The sequence below is a fragment of the Excalfactoria chinensis genome, chromosome 3 (genome assembly GCF_039878825.1).
Source record: "Excalfactoria chinensis isolate bCotChi1 chromosome 3, bCotChi1.hap2, whole genome shotgun sequence".
Classification (NCBI taxonomy): domain Eukaryota; kingdom Metazoa; phylum Chordata; class Aves; order Galliformes; family Phasianidae; genus Excalfactoria; species Excalfactoria chinensis.
In genome coordinates, this window is record NC_092827.1 from 51,474,727 (window position 1) to 51,497,325 (window position 22,599).

Consider the following 22,599-nt stretch of genomic DNA (forward strand, 5'->3'; position numbering starts at 1 on the left):
AATTCTTAGCAATGAAGAGTCACAATGTGAAAGAAGATCCACCTCTCCCTCAGCACTCTTATTCAGGATGGAATGTTTTGAAAAGCAATGGGTAGGATGCATTGATTGTTCTGAAATCTTAGAAATTCTAATGCAGAGCACACACCACTTCATGTCTCTTTGTTACAGGGAACTGGAACTGTGTGCCCACCTTCTGTACAAAACAGCTGATAGGACTTGTAGTTCTATTGAGCTCTAGTAATATATAACATGGGGGGGAAGCATACACCCATAGTAAAAATGCAGATTTGCTTTCTCTGAATAGGAATAAAAAAGAAAGTGAAAAACAGGTCAGGTCTTAACTCTTACAATACTTTTTTGTTTTGTTTTGTTTCTGACTGCAGATGTGGGACAATGTCTTTGCAGCACTATATCTCTTTATTATCTACATTGAAATTGTGTAAGATGTTCAAAACAAAGTCCAGTCCATGTTTTCAAGCTTTAGAGTTTCTTAAAAGTTGAATACAGGTGGTTGAGTTTTGCACTGGTTTGGCGCTATTGCTTGTGATGGAGGAGACACGGGGAGCCAAAATGCAGGACAATGAGAAAAGAATGGAAACCTTACAGGGATGGTTTGTCTGGACGTTGAGTGTGAAAATCATCGAGCAAACAAATTGCTCCAGGTTGGTTCTGGGGCCTGTGTTGTATGCGGAGTGCTCTGATCCAAGTGGTGAGCCCTACAAAGGGAAGGAGGGAGAATGGAGCTAAAGGGGAGTTGCTGCAAGGCTGCATTTCTTCCAGCTAACAGCCACTTCTAGCTGTGCATGTCACTATGCCAGTCACAAATCTCCCAAAAATTCTGGAAGTGCCCATGGAACGGCTCTGTCCGTATGTCTGACTTATGCAGTCTTAATGTGTTGTTTCCTGATTAGTATCTTCTGGAGTATTTCATTTGTCATTCTCTAGCTAAACAAATTATTAGGAGATGTATTACAGCAGTAATGCTTTTCATAAAGCTTGGAGCATTACTGATTTAGCTGTGGCAGAGACATTCAGTGGAATTCACTGTGAGGTTGTGCCTTTTCTCAGAGCAAGAAATCACTCAGCTGACGCTATTATAAAACATTTGATAGTTATTAAGTGGTTTTCCAGTAATTTTTCAGTGCTTAGCAGAAAACATTATCATAACTGATATACACTAATTTTCTGTTGTTTATATGTGTATGCAGTGTAACCTCCATTAAAGTGCCATTACATTTGTGGAAAAGATTCTGTAGAAATGACCTGGTGGTCTTCCAAATTTGTTCTTTCAATGACTCCAGATCAAATTTGCCTACTTTAAACAATATATTTTAAAATTGACAGTGTTGTAGATTCCACCTGGGATCAAGTTGTGTTCTTTCTGTGTCGCACTAATGATGAAGATGATTTAATTACTTAGCTGACAAATTTATTAATGATGAGCATGAGAGAAGAGAGTCGGGCCTTGGTGCCTTACTCCCATTTCAGGATTTGTCATAACTGTAGAATGTTAGCAGAGGGAAAATCTGTGTTGGTTAGTCAGGTAAGAAGACATATCTGGATGACAAAGACTATGTTTAGTTGGAAGGTGCCATAATGAAGGTTTTCTAATCATTGTGATATTTTAAGGCTAATGAGTGTTTAGCATCTTAAATTACTAAAAAGCTCTCTTCATTGGTGATTGCCTTCTGTTTTCTTCAGCTTTGACTCCAGAGAACTAATGTAAGAGTAACCTGAAACCATAAAACCCATCCCAGATTTTTATTTATTTATTTTGTGTTACTGTTGAATGTTGCTCAGGATCCATCAGAATGTGGTTCACTCATCACTGCTCTGTCAGCCCTCTCCTTGTCTCCATCAGCCCAGGATTCATTTACTGTCCATTTTGTGGCATCCCCAGAAGTAATAGGTCTGTTTGCATTCAAATATTTTGCATACACAGCTTTGTGAGCTACAAGCACAGGAAGAGAAGAAAAATACTACTAATTAAGCTAGCAGTTCTGGTGAGTGTTCCTATACCAAGGAAAGCTCTATTGAGAGATACAACTTAAATCACTTGGATAGCTGGTATAAACATTGCCAGCAAAAAAACTTCCTGCTGATAGACACCACATCTCCACTAGGGGAGTTTGTAGTGCAAGCTACGTCAGTGAATACTTTCTCCTACAGAGAAGGTCCTGTTCAGAGGGTGAAATTACTGTGGTACTAAAAGTTTGGGTTCTTCTGAGCACCTGAGGCTGGTGTGCTGCTGCAAGGTGAGTGGTGACTGTAAAATCACTGTGGGGATGGGGACAAATTGTGGTTATACTCTGGTTTGCTTTGTCCTGTTTGTGTGGTCCACCATAACCCATCTTGGTGACCTTCCTGCTGGTGCTGATGTATGTTTGTTTAATGCAAAATCTGGCAATCAGATGCATGGTGGGAGAGAGGTAATAGTCTTTCCACAGAGCACACGGCAGAGCCAGGTAAGGTGGCACTGGGCTTCATGTCTCCACTCTTCAGTAAAGCAGTAATGGGCGTCATCAGTAGTTTGTACAAACAGATGAAGTTCTCATCAGAAATAATTACCATCTCTCTGTCCTGGGACAGTCTGGACTTTTTCATTATTGCTGTTGTTATACTGTGAACTAGATGTCAGTAAGTGTAGTGAGGCCACACTCGAAACAAGAATGCATGGCCTTCATTTCTAAAAATGCTGGTGATCCAAACAAAGTGGGAATACGGTGCAGAAGAATGAAAGCTCCTATTCATTGGAGCTTTTGTGGCTTTACAAGGGAAATATGTCTTAACATGAGCTTCATTCGAGGGGAATGCTCACATGGATTAATCTATTAATTATAATCAAATTAAAGGAAAATGTTATTATATGTTTTAAACAATCCCTGGCAGGGCTACTGCTATCACAATCAATGTTTTGAATTGAAAAAAGAAGTGAAACCACAGTTTTCGCTCTTTATCTGCTTTTGTGTGTATGTGTTTAACTCAGCTTAGAGTTTGAATTTACTAGACTTGTCTGGTTCACTTTCCTTTATGGGCAGTGCAATGTTCTGGTTTTCATATACTATAAAAGTAGTGATGCCACAAAATTACAAGGGAAATGCTTCAGTCCCTCAGTATAGATATAATTAAATCCAACTAAACTATTTTCATTGCCTGTGATGAGGAATCTTAAATAAAATAAACAAGCCACTCAGCTAATAACATAAAGATCATTTTTAGCACCGTATTATCAGACCATTGATGAGAATTTTCAGTTATGCATTACGTTATGTAAATTCAAACCTTTTCTTTAACAAAGCTTACAGTCATTTTTGTGTGGTATAATGTCTACAGCCAACTGTACCTAACAGGACTGTAATCCTGTTGAGCTGCTGTAATGGCACGAACCACAAAAGCAAAACCTGAGTGGTTTATCAATGTCAGCAAACTCCCAGATGGAATTACAGCCTTATGCACACTTGTCATAGGTTACCCTAAAATCTACCGGTTCAGTTGTATGCTATTCATTATAACATATGACAAAAATTATGCTTCTATTAAAAATACACAGATGAGAATATGTGTTGTTGAAGGGGGCTTGTTTAAACAGCAGAAATAATCCGCTGGTGCAAAGCAGAATCATTTTCAGTGAAGGATGTGGCCTGCTGCACAGTGCCTTTTCGGGCATATTTACAGGATGATGGGGATTGATTCAAACTCTGAAAGAAATATAGTACTTCAGGCTCAGTAGCATATTTCTGGTTATGATTCCTCAGCTGCAGTTTTCTTCTGTTATCAGCCTCAGGGAAATCTGGCCATCTCTGAAGAAAGTATGAGCTGGAGCACAGCACTGGGACTCTCTGTGAAGTAAACTGTGAGAATCACCAGCCAGGGAAGTCCTTTGGGATCTATCAGAACTTCCTAACAGTGTGGCAACACTTGTAGGATGTATTAAGGATTGTTATTTTGTAAAAATTCAAACGTTCTATTTGCTATCCATGCAGTCATGTTTGTCATCTTTTAATAAAAGCCCCACTGTGGAGTTCCTGACTTGAAATTACAGCTGGAGAGTAGAGTGATGAGAGAAGCATGGAGTTTCGCTGTAGAAAGTAAAGTGTTTTTATCTGAACACAGGAACGCCCACAGTATTTCAAGGTATCTTCAGCACTTCTAACTCCAGAAGGTTCATTTGTCTGTAACTGAAGTAAATGGACTTGCCAGTATTTCTGATATTTCTATGCTCAGCAGCTTCCCAAGCAAGCAGGAGGGCTGGCAGCAGAAGCCTCTGACTCCATGGTAGGGGTCAGCCATGCCCCAGGACTGTAGGAGAGATATCAGCTTTGTGGGTGGCTATGGGGGTCCCATAATTCACTCTAGAGATGCTGTGAGATGGGCTCTTCAGAGTTAAATTCTGAGTGATAGGTGATGGCAGCTGGGCAGAGTCACCTCAGTGTAGAGGACGGATTTCAGCTGCATGGAAACAGGGTTCGTTTGCAAGATAGCAAGAGATTTTATGTGCAATACCTAGGAAATTAGCTTCAGGTGGGTTGAAGTACTGTGATTTGGTGAATCTTGGGTTTTCTTTGATTCAGTAAAGCCGATATTGGAGATTTCATTCCAGTGACTCCCAAGAGCTTGTCTTTCAGGCATTTTCCTCATGTAAATGCCCAAATTGAAAGCTTTGTTTTTGGTAAGAAAAATTAGAATGTGAATGAGAATGTATATATATATACACACACATTCTCATTCACATTCTAATTATATAAATATATATATATATATATTTGTATTTGCATTCTGTAATTCCATGGTGTATAAGTGGTGCACGGTGTTAGAACCGCCGCTTGCAACACCAGAGGGCCCGGGTTCGAATCCCCCTTGTGGCGCAAGGGGTAAAACTGCTGCTCTGCTACACTAGAGGGCTCGAATCCCGGGAGTTGGACTCGATGATCTCTAAGGTCCCTTCCAACTCGCACAATACTATGATACTATGATATGATCAGTAGAAACACTATTCAGGCAAGCACAAATACCACCATAATGTGTAACAGTTGCAATATCTCTCACATTCCACTTTTAAAATCAAGTATCCTACTTTGTACTGACTGACGTATCAACTTCTCTTTTCCGTAGCAAAATGTCTTCTCTTTGTATTCTAACAATACCTCTTGATACCTTCCCATAACAGGCACATTTATGGCTAATGGGACCAAGCACAAAAACTACAGATGAAATTTAAAATAAAATCTGCATTTGCAGAACCTGCTTTTTAACTCAAGTGCTAGATATACAAAGCATCTTAGAGAACTATAACTCAGAAATCAAGGGGAAAACAAACAACCCCCCCCCTCCCCCCCCCCCCCCCCCCCACACACACACACACAAACACACAAACCCAAAAACCCTAAAAGGAAACTGAACCTTTAAAAGCTTTCTGCAGGTGTGACTTCATTACAAAGTTGGTCATTTTCATGAGGGGCCTAAAAGCATGAATAAAATCAGATGTGACACAGCCCCCTGCCCTGCTCCCTTCTGCCATTCTGTTTCTGTCTGCCTGCAGTGGGGTGTGTAACTCTTGAAAGAGCTAGAAGTAGCAGGTGAGAGGGTTAAATAAGCTTCTTAAACAATTTCCATCCTGCCACTGCCCTGTGTTAAAATCCCTGAATTACTCACCAGCAGAACTGTTTATTTCATTATTAAAATGAGGCTGCGGGGGCTCTCACTTCTCCCTCCCACGCATGGTGTTCGTGGAAGGAGAACTACTCCCACATGATTACAAGGTTTGCTATTAAGTGTGAACTTCATATTTAATTGTAATTGCTAGCAAAATATAATTTAACAGCAAAGTATGCTGAATTTGTAACAAAGTACCCCTTTTATTTTGAGCAGGAATATGGATGCTGCCCAAATGTATCCGCATGGTTCCAATTAAGGGGAGGAATGTTTAATGTAAAACTCAACTTGATGAAAATAACTGAAGTTTCTGACAAACCAATAAATTGGAGTCTAGAAAGCTCTGCGTACACAGTACAGTCAGGGAGGGGCAACACCCGCTGGGTCATCAATTTTGGTGAAGACTTCCTGTTCGTTTATACTAAAATAATACTAGGTAGGTAATTCAATTTCTTCTCAGCTGTAAACATAGACTGGAATGCTGTATGCAGATCTGGCTGAGGGTGGAGGGAGGCCGGCACTCACTCCTTACTGCAATTTCCAGGCTGCAATTGTGAGTTCCATTTTCTTTCTTTCTTTTTTTTTTTTTTTTTTTTTTTTTTTTAATATATATATATATATATATATTATTCATTCATTTTTTTCTTTAGGCACTAGCACATCAACAGTTGTCAAGAGTTCCCACTCTCCCACTCAGAAGACTCAGACTTTTGCTGATGGAGATGTGCTCATGCAGACAGCTTTCTGTAGGACTTTTCAAGGATGCAGGTTAGGCTGCATCCAGCCAGGTCTGCTCCTCCTGGCCTGTTGTCTACTGACAGGTCCAACCTTGAGGTTGTGTTTAAGCTCAAGGTAATGCAGAAATGAAACTGTAATCTTAGATACAGCAATATGAAAATGGATGTTACCAACCGACTTCAGTGTGGTTATTTATTAGATATGTGGGGCACCACATTCTCCCAAAGGGAGCTGCTGCACATGGTGTATGAAATAACTGGTCAGCTCATCTTCCTCCAGAAGCAGGGAAGATTGTCTAGGCGAGGTGAGGCCCCGGGGAGTTTAAACAAAGGTGATAGATTATTAAGTGTTTACCTTTTCACTGCTGCTGTTACCAGACAGCAGTGCTCTACTTGAGCCTCAGTTTCTTCTTGCAAAATTTGCCTAACACTGTGAAAGATTAATTTGTGCTTTAAATGTGGTAGGCTGAGTTATTCCCCCTCACTCTCCCAGCTCCAGGCCAGTATTGTAAGATCAGACTTTGAAAAAGAACTTTGTAAGACTCCATGCTTGTTAGAGATTCTCAGTGCTGTGATCAGAGCAAATTGTTCACTTGAGAAGAACGCTGTGGACTTTTATGTCCTGTTTCAGGAAATACAATCTGTACAAGCTTGAGGACATTGTTGAGTAGCTGACCTTGGAGGATCAGCTCTAGGTTTTTGCCAGCTACCTCACTCTCCTTCCATTTTCTGTCTGCTCTCTTAGTGTAATTCCATTACAGTCAGCATTAAATGTATCTTTTTGAGAGAGTTGGTATTTTTTGCTATTTTTTTGTAACTTTACAAATTCTAAATGCTTTCTCTCAGGTAATTTTGAAATACAGTGACAGAAATATGGGCTGAATAATCAGCAGCGACTCAGAGGATCTAATATGTATTTATAACTATCAAGGTATATTGTTCTATTTTCCCAGAAACTTAATAATGAATGACCATGAAGCTGGAGTGCTTACATTAATCTCCATAGGATATTACAGTTTGCACTTCAGTCCTGAAGCATTTTTTCAATGACAGCACCAGTTGGCTTGTGCCTTTTTCATTTCTTCTCTCCTATACAGGTCAGTCCATAAACCAGATGGTATTTCTTACTGCATGGGGACAGCAGCTAGAAGATAATGCAGAAAGAAAACAGACCATGTTTGTACTTTCTATTGTTGAAATCCTATCAACAAGGTTTGTGTATATAAACTATTTCTACACTCTGGAAGACACTTTCTGTTGATACTCCAGAACTTTATATTGGTATTTAATGGATAGTTTGACAGTTTTTTGTGTTATCTTTATCTTGTGAGAATAAACTTTACATGGTGCTTGATAAGTTCATCTAGGCTCCCTTTTCCTATGAATTATTAGACCTGATGACCTTAAAAAGTCCCTTCCAGCCTGGGCTGTTCTTTGATTCACTGAGTCTAAATTTTGCAATTGGGCAAAATGTAGCCTGATAACCAGAAGTTAAAAAAAACAACAGCATTTGGGCTGATTGCACAAATCAGCAGAGATACTGAAGGAGAATGATAATGTCTGGGACTTGTATTTATTTCCTACAGGTAGGGCCTGCTTGGCTACAGGAAGTACAGTGGGAAGTGCAAGGACAAAAGGTCGTGTGACATTGAACCATACAAAGCCAACATCAGAAATCATCAACCATATCCTTTCCTTCAGTGATGAGTTGGAAATAAGTTTCTGTGCTGTGAGTATTTACTTGCTTTAGAGGAGCTTCCTAGCAGCTACAGCTGCATCGCTTCTCTGGCTGCCAGCCCAGCTAATACCATGGTAATGCAGTCATGCAGTTTGTTCTGCAGCTAAGTTCCTATTTGAACATCTTTACTTCCTGAAATTGAAGATTAAACATCTCTCTTGTGCTTTTCTAAAGGCTTTACATAAATCATTTGTGTCAGTACACACAAGAGCAAATCCTACTCTGCTGTTGGCGTGGCTGCTCCCCAGTACAGCTCTGCTTCTAAAGATATGTGTGGCATTTGTGGACCTGGCATTGCTACAATCAGGCTGAGGACTGATGTTAGCTGGAGTGAATCTAGTACTTAAAATGTCAGTAGATTTTGTGCTCTTAAAAGTGATGGACTAATACTCTTTGGCTTGCAACTATAGTAATATAAGTTTCTCCAAGTTTTTTTGCCAAGCTTGCTCAATCTTGGCCTATATTCTTTTTGCTGTAGGGGCTTTAGTCTGAACTAGACCAAGTACTGAGGAACATCCAGTTGGGAATAATCTTGCACTAGGATGATGATAACCAAAATGACCTAATAAATCTTCCTCACCTTTACTTTCTATCTTTCCTTTTTCTCTTATATTTCTCCCTGCTAGTGGAAGAGAATTTTTTGGCCTGTGGGCCAAGAAGACAAAGACAGACCTGTGGTCTTGGTTTTTCAATGGTGAAAAGCCAGAACAGCTCAAAGATAGAACCACAGAGGAAGGTTTAACACTGATGTTTACGTGGTCCTCTGGGTACAGATGTTCTGCTGGGTATTTCTCTCACTCTGACAAGCAGGCACCATTTTGTTCTCATCAGGATTTCCAAATGTTTGGGGTATTGGAGCAGAAGAAACTGTATCTTTCTAGAGATTATTTTTATGGAATGTATTATGAAAAGAGGTCCTTAGGAAATAGCAAGTCACCAGAATGCTTATTAAAATGACCTCAGGGTCAGATTCTGCCACTGTTAATCACAATAGTTGTTCCTTACTTTGTGAGCTTTCCCATTGGATTCAGTGGGATTACTCAAGGAATTTGGATACTACCTGGTGGGACCAAAGTGAGAGCAAGACTAGCCTTAATAATTGTAGCAGCTGTAACACAACATGTCTTTGTTTTTACCTTACCTTTTAGCTAGTTAAAAATATGTTGCATGACATTTGTTTTCTTTTGAGAATTCCCTCTTCAAAAAGGTGAAACTTTATCTAACAAATATATCCTGTCATTTCTGTCATCAATACTTTAATTTGTTTATTATCACAGTGTAAAGTCATCTTTGCTGAGCATCTCTCTTTTTTTTTTTTTTTTTTTTTTTTTAAAAACTCTGTAATAGGAAAAATAAAATAGTTTTACTCTGAACACTCCTTGAAATCCTTCAGGCTTCACAAATGTATTTTCCAGGGTTTGTTTGTATTTCTGTTGTTTTTTTTTTTCTAAGCCACTTCTACTAAGTAGCCTAATTTAGAACTCGGCAGTGCTTCCTACTCTTTCTGACATTGTAAGTAGTGGACTTGACTCAATATTCCAGCAGCTGAATGAAACAGAATGGGAAAGCTACACAATTCTAAATATAACTGGGAAACTTACCTACGAAGAATCATTTACTTCCACAAACTGAAGTGATGAGAACTTTTTTACAGTTTTATGCGCTGAAAGATGCAGGAATTATTATTTATTTCTTCTCGCAGAAAAAGAAAACAAATTTGGCTAATGTTTCTCTTTAACAAATAGGTTCTTTTCAGGCGGTCACACCAACCACTTCATAGGGTGTTTGTGAGAACATTCTTAGCTTTGAGCATTACTTCAGGTTGTTGAACTTGAACTCAAGGAACTGAGCAATGCAATAAGATATTTTACTAAAAAAAGCTTCAGTTTTTCAAAATAATACAGGTTTGTTTTTTTTTTCCTATTTTTTTTTCCTTTAAGCCAGTAAATTTAAAATTGCTCAAATACAGTGTAACTATATGACAAATCTAGTAATGTGGACTGCATTGTAGAAGTATCAGAAGATTTAGGCTCTGTGTTAGCACTGTTCTCAAGGATGAAAATAACCCTGTCTAGTCTAACTGTGAAATAATTCACATCAGTCATTGAAACTAAACCTTTTGAAAAGACTTCAATAATGATTTGACTGTAATCGGAAGGGTACTGTGCAAACTTAAACCAGAAGAATCAAATCTCACTATGTAAATAAGAAAATACATGGTTTTGTGCTGTTATTCCATGTCTTGCTGATGTGATTGCAGTTGCTGAGATGGGGAAACAACCATGATTGCAGGAAATTAAAAAAAAAACAAACAAACACAACTGTTTAAAGTAAATTTAAGGTTGAACAATGTCACATGAAAAAACAGGATTGTTTTGCTTTCTTCCTTGAGCCAAACTGTGCTTTAAATGTGTATGGAAGTATGATTTATTCTTGTAAGTATTGTAGGTAGAAGTGTGAAAAATCTAGTGTAATGTTCAACTAAGCAAGAATAATTATTTCTTATTTGTTATTTCTCTCTGTGTAAAATGTTTTCCTCAAATAGAAGGAGAGCCGAATAAATTTCTTGTTATGTTTGAACACAGATTAGTCAATGAGATCCATTAACAGGCCACTTCTATGCTGAAAATACTGCTGAACTATTTGGACAATATTTCTGCAGAATTACAGAATTCAGAAGAGCATAGAATTTCTATTACATTATACTTACTTAAAAGGAAAATGGAGATAACTAGATTTATAATTACTGGAGGGGAAATATTCTGTATCATCCATTCTGCCTTTGATAGTGCAAGGTTACTTTTCCTGTTAGCAGTAAATGTCCAGTGTAGTACTTTAACAGCTCAAAAGCTGGAGGCTACATTTCTCTCCTAAAGAGTTCTTTTGTATACCAGCATCTCAGCCTATGAGGCATACTTCTTTTCCTTACTGTTAACTCTATGGTTTCTCTTGGTTACCTTATATTGTTTCTTATCTTATAGTATTATGTATTTTTATGTAAATTTTTTCACTCATATTTCAGATCTTTAAAATACTTATAAGTTACTTTTACTCTTGAAATAGCTAGTAGCCAAGTCATACTCATGCTCTGTACATTTCATAGAAACACGGAATCATTGAATATCTTGAGTAGGAAGAGACCAACAGGGAAAATCAAGTTCAACCCCTGGTTCCACACAGGACCACCCAAAATTTAAGCTTTATGTCTGAGGGGATTGTCCAAAAATGCTCCTTGAACTCCAGCAGCTTGGGACAGTGATCCCGGGGTACCTGTTCCATGCCCACTGCTTTCTGGTGAACAACCTTTTCCTAACCCCCAACCTGACCCTCCCCTGACGCAGCTCCATGCTGTTCCCTCTTGTCCCATTGCTGTCACCAGGGAGCAGAGTTCAGCACTGCCCCTCTGCTCCCCTCCAGAGGAGCTGCAAGCCACCATGAGGCCTCCCGTCAGCCTCCTCTGCTCTGGGCTGGGCAAACCAAGGGACCTCAGCCAGCTGTTCCTCGTACCCCTTGTTCTCTAGGTCATTCAACATCTGTATAGCACTCTCACCTGCATGTGGTGTTAGCAATGCTACACCTGCTGAATCTTTAACCTGGCAAAAAGAGACTCTGCAAGTAGGACATTCATATCTTAAAATATGAAGTAGATACGTACTGGCTAATATAGTCACAAATGATAACTTCCCAGTCTTTTGGTGGTGATGGTGAAGTGTGATAGCAGGTCTGGATGCCAGACTGCTTAGTGATGTCCCAACATAAACCAATGTGAGAAGAACAGAGAAATGCTGGTCAGCCATCAGTGCCTAGAAACAGTGCTTAGGAAAGGCCATGCTTTGGTCAAGTGTGGCTCTGATTGCTGCTATGTCTAAGGGTGTGATCCTTCTCTCAGATTGTCTGTGCTGGACATCTGAATAAGGGTCTTAGGGAAGATTAAAAGAAACAGACAGCAAATAACTTTTCTTGGCGTGTAGGGTTAAGCCTTGAGACATTTCCCAGGACAGAGAAATCTTTTGGCTTCCTTATGTGTAAGAGTATTTAGTCTCCTTTTCCTCAGACAGACAATCCCTGAGTTTCTCATTTCACAGTTTGTGTTGGCTGGAAGCAAGAGGAGTTTATTATATTTAAATTTATTTATGTTATACTTGTGACTATTATATTTCTTAATATTTTAAAACGTCCTAAACATTTCAAGTGCTGAGAGCTGAATTGCTGCAAATCACAATAAATTCCAATGTCTAAAAAGTAACCAAGGTAGCATGTCCCCTCAGCCAGAAAGGTGCTGTATCAGAGGAGTCCAAAAAAGCAAAGATCAGAGGAGTCTCCTACTGGGGACTGGAAGAAACACATGAGTGGAGAGCAGGGCTTGGATGCATAGGCATCCCACTTGAACTACAAGTTGATCTGTGGGCTCTAGAAATGCAACAAAATGATGGGATAACACTTGGATTTTAAACTTTGCAGGAGAGAAAACCTGTCTTTTCTACAAACAGATGGGGTGCCAGGAAAGGGATTCCCCAGTCCCGATGTCTTCCATCCCAACATGGCCCCAGCACAAAACAGGAGATGGAAGCCTCACTTCAACCAGTCATACTGAAGGGGCATGGATGCCTTTGGAGAAAGTTTGGCATTCTCTTCTTCTACTCCCCATCCCCTTTGCACATCCTACTTTGGTGGCTTTATAATCTCATTGGAGTTATTTTTTGTTTTTTGTTTTTTGTTTTTTTTTAATCTACCCTGTTACACTTCCATTCATCTTTTTTTTTTTTTCTATAGAATCAAGCTGAGGGCTTGTGCTGAGCTGTATGGCCCTATCAACCCCACAGTTCCTGTATCAGTTCCTCTCAGGATGATACAAGAACATGCTACTCCCACCTTGCTGTCTGCAACCCACATTTTTGCTCCTAAATATATGTATTTGCATGTAGCCATTTAAAATGTCTCCTCTTACAGAAGGAATTCGATCTGTCTAGGGGTAGAGTGTTCCTCTATAGATGTTCTGAGTTACAAGTGCTCTGGAAAGCTTTAGACTCTTCTGGATCTATAAATGATTTATGATTAGAATGATTTATCTCAGCACTTTTAATATATACTCTAACCCCTACCATCACATTCTACATTATGCTCGGTATTGCTCTTGTGTTGACCTTTATTGCCATCCTGGTCAGGTGAACCTGTTTAGCTTTCTCTATCGATTTTCCACACTTTGTAGTGTGTATTGCTTGCTGTATCTTTTTCTTGGTCTTGTTATTTATTGCTCTATTTCTATTTTCTTTTCCTGCCTCTTTGCCACTGTTTGTGAAACATAATTTGGTTCTGAGACAAGTCATTCTTAGCTCTCTAGCTTGACTTTATTCACTAGAATGCAAGTCAAAATGGAGGCTAACCACAGTGCTGAAGTTTCAGCTTGTAGAAAATCTTTAAAATAAACCTGCACTATCACAAAAAATTTTCCCCAGATAGGAAAGGGAGAAAACATTTTCACTTTGAAATTCTGGGGATTTCAGAAAAGTTCAGGTAGACAGTAATTTTCCTTTAACCTTGCCTACTTAGATAGCATTAGCTGTTGGCAAGTATAATGCTAATTTCTCCTTATGAACCAAGACAGTCATGCTTCTGAAGAGGAACTCAACTGCTAATGCAGTGTTCATTGACATCAAACTGATCTCAGTGAGATTTGAATGGTACCTCAAAAGGTATGTCCAAAGTTGGGCTTGCACATCATAAATCCATCCCTGATGTCTGTTTTTCTTCTTGAATTTCTTTTACCCATGACTAGAAATATGAAAGCAAGCATGATGTTATGCTCAACTGGCATCTCAGATGCAGTTATCCTGCATCTATATCCGGCTTTTACTCACCTGGTGTTTGATATCAACATAATTATGTGATTTTTTTTCAGGATATAATCAGTCATCGAATATTAGAAAATACAGCACTGTGGTAATTATAACTGTGATATATTAGAAACAAAAAAGATTATGAAAACATTTGTTTGTATAGTAACTTGTTGCTTAAACATAATTTCAGGAAAGCATTTCTATAGTAAAGTGACCATGCAGCTTAACATATGTCTGCACCATGCTAAGGAAGGGACATTTCAGATAGAGAGAAAGTTAGGCAACTGCATAGGTGTTTTTTGAAATGGAGACTTCAAGCACAATTGTAAGAAGGGGATGTTGCAAGAAATCAGGATGAGGGCAGTATGTGCTGTACCCAGCAATGTGTCTCTGGGGAAGTGTAGTTCCACTATGTTCCTACACAGTCCTATAGATTCCACTCTGACAGCACCATCGTGAAAAACTCAGTTAGCAAAAAGGAGGAAAAATAAAGCAAAAGTTTTTCTTACCACTCAACCAGGACACGTTTGGCAGAATGTAATACAGCAGTTCAGATAACTGGGAAGTCAAGCTAGAGGTGCCATATGCAATACCATATTTTCCAGCAAATGTTTCCATATTTTTAAATTTGGATTGCCATTGAGATGATTTTGATTAGTTATTAATCAAACTTATTTACAAAATTCAATGTCCGTAGTTAATTTATGAGTAGCTTTTGGCACACTTCGAACAGCTGTAACGGCTGTACAGTGTATATGGTGTATTTCTATTTCCTGACTGGATGAGGGGAATGAGATTTCCACTGCAAATATTTTTTTGTAGGACTTCAGAATTTGCTTTTCCCAAGTATTTAAAAATATTTTGAATACTGTTTCCATGAGCATTCTTGTTTTTGTGAACACAAAGTCAACACAGTTGAAATGAAGAGTTTAAAAATTTTAAAGGAAAAATAAAGCATTTCTTTTTTAGTGCATGCATCCTGCTTGACCTGAAAGTCACTTTAATCCTAGTTCTAAGGTTTCATAGGCAAGTACACAGCCACAGGCACGTTCATGCATTACTTGTGTTCATGGAAGCATTAATTGAATTTCCAAAGTCCTATCTCAGCACTTGCTCCATGCAGTAGGAAGGATTCTTTGAAAGTGTCTCTTGCTGTTCATCCCAGATCCCTGTGGCAAATGGTTTTGTATAGGAGCAGGAGGAGCTTTCAGGTTGATAATCAGCTGTAGGAATGACTCTGCAGTGTGAGAGGCTTTGAATTGAACTTAAAGAAATAAAATAGTTTTGGCATTAAACTGGTGTTCAAAAGCATTTTTACTTTGGGTTCCTGAAAGAGGAAATACTTTTCCTATACTGTAAGTAATACTACCAGCAAGAGATAGCCCTAGAGCTTTTTTGATTATTATTATTATTTTTTTAAAATAATTGGCTAACATTCAAACAGTCAACCTTTTGCATAGGACTCTCACAAAAAATGCACAGAAAAATGCCACCCTAAAGCTTTCATTAGAGGTGGCTTTTCTAAAATGCCTGTGGTGCAGATACTTAAACCTCACTAAACACAGACTGCACCTACATTTGCTTCTGTGACAGATGGTTTTGCTCCCCATAGGTCAAATTAGATCTCTCTGTCATGCTCCTGTCAGTCACTGTGCACAGAGACATGAGGGAAGCCTAGCATTGCAGCATTTAGTTGTTAGTTAGAACTAAACCAGCATTTCTTCTTGGTATTTGCTAGAAGTGGTCAAGACAAGCTTTCCACTCAGTTTATTTGGGTCTTGGCGTCTGTCCGACCATAACCCCTGCACGGGACTGAAATGATCTAAAGCTCAGACTCGGCTTGGCTAGGTTTCTAGGGGTTTTACAATTGAATTTTTCTTTTGTTTGTGCAACATTTCCAAGAAATACTTTACCATACATATATATGTTTCAGCATAGCTGTCTGTCAATTTTCATGGCAAAAAGAAATGTATTTGGAAACTGGAGAATAGTAATAGTGGAGTTGTTTTTAAAGGAATCACCCTACACCATTCTGGGCCAAAAGCTTTTATTAAAGTTTTATGAAAATCCTCCCTGTTTTTTACATTCCAATGGAGTCTATTAGCTTTGCAAGTTTTGATGATCTAGCAGGTATAAGCACTTCTCACATTAAACACAGTGTTGACAAAGGAAATTCACTAGCAAAGGTTTCATTAACTGGGGATTATCCTGAAACCTTTTCCCAGAATTGCCAATAAATGGAGCCCTAATCCAAAATTTGGCCTTAAATTCAAGTGCAACTAATATAATTTTGTGTTTGGTTTAAAATTACCTGTGGTTATTTTCTCATTTTTGCAATATACAGCATTATGTAATCTGGACTCTCAAACAGCATTGTTCCTATGATGAAAAACGCAAACTTAAATCCTGTGTATGAAAGAAGCTGCAGCTTAACTTGAATTTTGAAGGAGTCCTGTGAAAAGAGAGCTCTGTTTTTCAAAGACAGAATTAACTACTTCCTTCAATTTAGCAATGGGCACACTGGGCAGGCAGGGCCTGGTCCTGAGGTGAGGGTTCCTGAAGTGACACATTGACAATGTGCTACCACTGCTTGGACATGAGAATGTGCCCTCCCCATGCTGATCAGAGCTTATCATAGGAAAAGGTGGAGGTGGGCTGGAGGCAGGAGGGTACCCACAATGCTGGGGATTTGAAATCCTTTGGAGCATGCGGGAGCTTTGGGCCAGGGGAAATCCGGCGCCATTGTGAGCAATAGGAGCTTTGCCACTGACATAAGTAGTCTGAGGATCTTGCCAAACTTGGTACAAAATAATGTAATACCCTCCTTCTAATCTCCCTTGTGACACTGAAGATATCTAACAGAATCCCCTGGTTTACTCTCCTCAAGCATGCAGAGGGGCCACAGCAGCTCCTTGAACGAAGAAAGTCCTGTCTAGAAAAAAAGGAATTTGAAGTTTATGCACTGTGTGCGTGTGAAGCAATCATGTGAGGTTTTTCTGTTTGTGCAGTGCTCTGGTCTTTTTTCATTCTGTATCTAAGGAAAAAAATGTGACAGCAGGTTAGGGGGTTTATGGTCAGGGAGGTGTTTGGGCTCCGGCCATGGTACTATGATCCCCATTGACCAAGGAGGAGATCCCTGGCCTGGAAAAGCAACAAGAGCCACATCCAAATCTCCTAAACTCAGTAGGAATCTCTCCAAGGATCTGATAGGTTCAGGGTTTATAACATAGTCTGTTAAGATTAAGTTTTTGAAACTACCTAAGGGAACTGAGTATAGCTTTCTATTAAAATTAATGGGAATTGGATATTTAAATTCCTTAGACATCTTTGAAAGTCTTACCTCTAAGTGGCATATAAAGATCTAATGTAACTTCCATTACACCTAATTTACAGTTTATAGGTAAGATGATGTAAACTCTGGGTTTGTTTCAGAATTAAGTTCCTTTATTTACAGCCCCCAGAGCTAAGCCACTGTTTAGTGTTCAATGAAAAGTAACCAAATGTTTTGTAGTAGCAAGCACTGTGGATACAGCTAGTGCTTAGACTTGCATTTTATCTGAGTCAAGAAGACTGCAGTATCTCATGAAGAGAACTTGGGTGGACTCATAAATCTGAAGTCTCTGGTTATCTTTTTAAAAAGGGATTTGGAAATTTGGAACTCATGTCACCCTATGCTTTCTTAATGGTTTTGCATAAACAATGAAGTGCTTCAGGAAAATCACAAATGGCTCTTCTGTCAACAGACGGCTTCATTTTCTCTCCCAGATTAGGGTGGTCTGAAGCTATCAGCAGCTGATCTGACAAAGTAAATCTGAAACAAATTGCTGTTGCTATAATCTTTCCTTGGCATGAGGTGCTGCACAGGAGAGAAAGCAAATATTGTTGCATAACTAAATTGGTTGGCTTGTGGTTCATTAGATGGAATTAAAGAGTGTTTGGTTTGCTGCAATTCATATCTATCTATCTATCTATCTATCTATCTATCTATCTATCTATCTATCTATCTATCTATCTATCTATCTATCTATCTATCTACCTCTCTACCTCTCTACCTCTCTACCTACCTGAAATCACTTGGGATGTATTACTTTGCTCTCAGAATAGTGTAAGAGAAGCCATCTTCCTTCATGTCTTGATTTTAAGGTTAGATCTATGGCTGTAAAATGAAGTTCTGAGTTTTACCTTCTGGATGTTTTTGAGTTTGAGAAACGTGGTAGACATTTTCAATTCTTTATATTTTTCCTGAGACTACTATTTTATTTGAGGTTAAAATTCTAGTGGAAAAAACTGTTAGTCATGGCAGCAGCTTACAGTAGCATGGTAAAGGTAATTCTTGGCTGCTTGTAGATCTGGAAGATCTGTAATGTCGGTGACCAGCACATTGTTGCTAGCTTACAGCAGCCTCTACTTCCGCTTGCATGGATGGAGCCACTTAGTTTGATAAAGCAAGAAGCAGCCCAAAGACTTCACCTGTGATCTGTGGTTCAGTCCCTGTGTATATTGCCATTTCAGGGACTGGATATTAAAGTTTGATTGAATCCATCCTGGGACACCTCCAAATACCAGTAGGCATCATTTTTCTGAACAGTTCTTAAGGAAAGTGGAGATGATATGGGGAAGAATGCCATTTCTTGCAGTTTGAACAAAGATTGCTTTGTTCTTAATTTAAGCTGTTGTGGGAAGTGCCACCAAAGTAGGCAGCACCCTGAGCCTGCACCATGCTCTGACTTGAGGCAGCAGAGGGAATAATGATGGAAGTTTCACAGGCCCACACCACAGGGGGTGGCACACTGAGGATGCTCCTCTCCTTGCCTCAGTACCTACCTCTCCTCTTGCCCCTTCAATTATCACGTGCATGATTGTCTGCAGGACTAACAAACTGGCTGAATTGGTTTGGAATTTTTTTTCTCTATTGGCAGTAAAAGGCCACAAGTGGAAGAGAGGCCTCCTCTGCTACATCTTAGTGTAATATCAAAAGGAGCTGGGCAAATTGAAATGATTTTTCTTTCCTAGCAGAATGAAAGACCCAAAAGATTTTAAAGCCTAATTGCATCAAAGGAAGGAAATTAATATTTCCTTAAAGGAATTTAGGTTGCTGAAAAATTCAGGCCCAGCTCAGACACAAGTATGTTTTATATTAAAACTTGAACAACCAGCTAGTATAATATTTCCTGAAGTTTCATCCATCATGCTACTGGTTTCTGCAGGGAAGGAAACATAACCTTCCCTTGTTATGTCTCAAGGAAAGTAAATAATATTGTTAAGAAGCTTGTCACAGAATCACAGAATCACAGAATTATAGGGGTTGGAAGGGACCTCTAGAGATCATCGAGTCCAACCCCCCTGCCAAAGCAGGCTCCCTACACCACGTCGCACAGGTAGGCGTCCAGGCGGGTCTTGAATATCTCCAGAGAAGGAGACTCCACCACCTCCCTGGGCAGCCTGTTCCAGTGCTCCGTCACCCTCACTGTAAAGAAGTTCTTGCGCACATTCGTGCGGAACTTCCTATGCTGGAGTTTCAGCCCGTTGCCCCTAGTCCTGTCCCCACGCACTACTGAAAAGAGACCAGCCTCGCCACTATAGCTCCCACACCTCAGGTATTTATAAACCTGGATCAAGTCCCCTCTCAGCCTTCTTTTCTCAAGGCTAAACAGACCCAGTTCCCTAAGTCTCTCCTCGTAGGGGAGATGGTCCAGGCCCTTCACCATCTTTGTGGCCCTCCGCTGGACTCTTTCCAAGAGATCCCTGTCTTTTTTGTACTGGGGAGCCCAGAACTGGACACAGTATTCCAGATGAGGCCTCACCAGGGCAGAGAAGAGGGGGAGGATCACCTCCCTCGACCTGCTGGCCATGCTCTTTTTAATGCACCCCAGTATGCCATTGGCCTTTTTGGCTACAAGGGCACACTGCTGGCTCATGGCCAACCTGTCGTCCACCAGGACGCCCAGGTCCCTCTCAGCAGAGCTCCTCTCCAGCAGGTCTTCCCCCAACCTGTACTGGTGTATGCAATTATTTCTACCGAGATGCAAGACTCTACACTTGCTTATGTTAAACCTCATCCGGTTTCTTACTGCCCAGCTCTCCAGCCTGTCCAGGTCTCTCTGAATGGCCGCACAGCCTTCAGGCGTGTCAGCCAATCCTCCCAGCTTCGTGTCATCAGCAAACTTGCTGAGGGTGGCCACTATCCCCTCATCAAGGTCGTTGATGAAGATGTTGAACAAGACTGGACCCAGCACAGACCCCTGGGGGACACCACTAGTCACAGGCCTCCAGCCAGACACCGCACCGCCAACGACAACCCTCTGCACTCTGCCAGTCAGCCAATTCTCGATCCACTTCACCGTCCACTCATCTATCCCATACTTCCTCAGCTTTGTTATAAGGATGTCATGGGGGACCGTATCAAAAGCCTTACTGAAATCAAGGTAGACTACATCTACCGCTCTCCCCCTGTCCACCCAGCTAGTGACATCTTCATAAAAGGCCACCAGGTTGGTCGAGCACGACCTCCCCTTGGTGAACCCATGCTGAGATTATTTGTCATATCACAAGTGCCTAATTTGGGAGGCCTGGGGGGCTGCTAAGTTTGCAGTCTTCATTAAACAAGCTGCTATGCCCTGAGGTAGCAAATGTTGAGGGATATCTGCAAATTATATAGGTACAGGCTGACTTGCATCCCTGTACTACCAAACAGTAAAATAGTGTCCCCAGAGAAGCCAAGAAAGTAGCATGAAGACGCATGGGCAAAGCTACAAAGCTAATAGAAATGTAGTTGAAATGGTTCCCAGTTTTCTCTCCTGCCTGAGAGAAAAGAAGGAGGGTTTGGTAGAAGCCATGCACATTGTGAAGACAGGCAGAGACCTGGGGGTGTTGGTACATGATGAGGGCAGCATTACCATTTGGGGTCTGAGATTTGTGTTCCACCAGAAAAAGCATGGTGGAATGTGATCTTTCTGAAGAGCTTTGAAGGCTTGGACCTCTCTGCTGTGCTGGGGTCATGTGCTTGTCTCTGGTCCTGGCTCCTGCAAGTAGAAGTTAATGACAATGAAATGGAGGAGAGTCTCCTCCATCCCAGCCCTCTGCCAACACAGGAATGGACGTAAAGATATATTTCCTTCCACCTTGGCAAATTCTCCAAATGCCACACTCCAACAGCATTCTGAAGGGCATTTCTTGTCATTCCTTTCACTTAAGCTGTTGTGCTTTTAATGTAATAATTAGGAAACCTAATGATAGTAAGTAGCAGAAGTGAGTAGCAGATCACATTGTTACAGGAGCCCAAGTCTGTCCTCTCCCAAGTGTATGTTCTGACTGCTGGTCTCAATGGCAGGGATTTGCTGATCCCTTCTTCAGTAGCCAGCTGATTAGTCTACGAGGATTCAAGAGGGTGGACAAGGACCATAACTGAGTGCTGTAGAGCCCATGAGAAGCAAAGCTGGAACAACTTTTTCATATAGTAGGTATATAGCATTTTTAAGCAGAAATTAAGAGGAATGAAGCAGTGGCTGTATCAGATTCTCTGTGCTGTGCAGGGGCTGATCTACTGTCCACTGAGATGGTCAGGTCCTGCAGAGTAGTCTTGGCTGTGGCCCTGATGTCATTGACACTGGTGCCAAGCTGATCAACACTGCTGAGGAAAAAATGTTTGAGATGTGTGCAGAAAAAAATTATCCAGATACCTGAGGAATCTTACTGTGGTGGGAGACATAGCCACATCAAGCTCTTAATGATAAAGCAAATTATTCACTACAGTGGGAGAAAATGCCTTTTCTTGTCCTTCCCACTAAAAAATGTTTTTTAAATCTTAAGAGCATGCTTAAAAAATAAATAAATAAATAAATAAATAAATCTGATTAACAGTCTTAGAGAGGAATAAACAATCTAAAAACAACAAACAGTATTATTTATTTTGAAATTAAATTCTCTATTAAGGAAAGTAAGGAAAACTTCTCGCTGCGTATTTGACATATTTACGTGACTAAAAAGTGAAAGTCATGGGGAAAATTAGTATTAAGAGCATGTATAAACACCTCCTTAAAAACAGAGTAGAAAATAAATAAATAATCCTACTAAATTGATTTTCATGCCCTAAGCTATAACTTCTATAATTTTGTAGCAACTGTGTTTACTGCTAATGAACCACTAAAATGTCAGGGTTGTATAGAAGAACTGCCACAAATCGTAACTTCATAGGAGAAGCTTAGAAAAGTCTTCATTCAATTAAATTCACATCAGAATTAGGCATGTAGAGAGGCTCAATGAGACATTACTGAGGCCCTTAATAGAGATACTGTGAAGGACATCTCCTCAAGATGTAGTTGGACATCTCTTTCAAGGGTATTTATACCCAGCCTCTGGACTGTGGGGCTTACTGCCTGTTTTGTTGATCAGCTTGTAAGTGCAAATGTTTACAAGACAAACAAGAGATGGACAGGGGCACTAAGTAAACAACATACTGTCAAGTTGTTTCCTTGTCCAATTATAGTTTTTCATTAGTGCCTTCCTAACCTGTGATCAAGGGAGGATAATGACGTGAAGAGTTTCTCCGTAATTTTTTTGAATTTTTTTTTTTTTTTTTAAACAGATGACTTGGAAAATTTTGCTATTATCATGTCCATAAGTATCCATAAAGTTA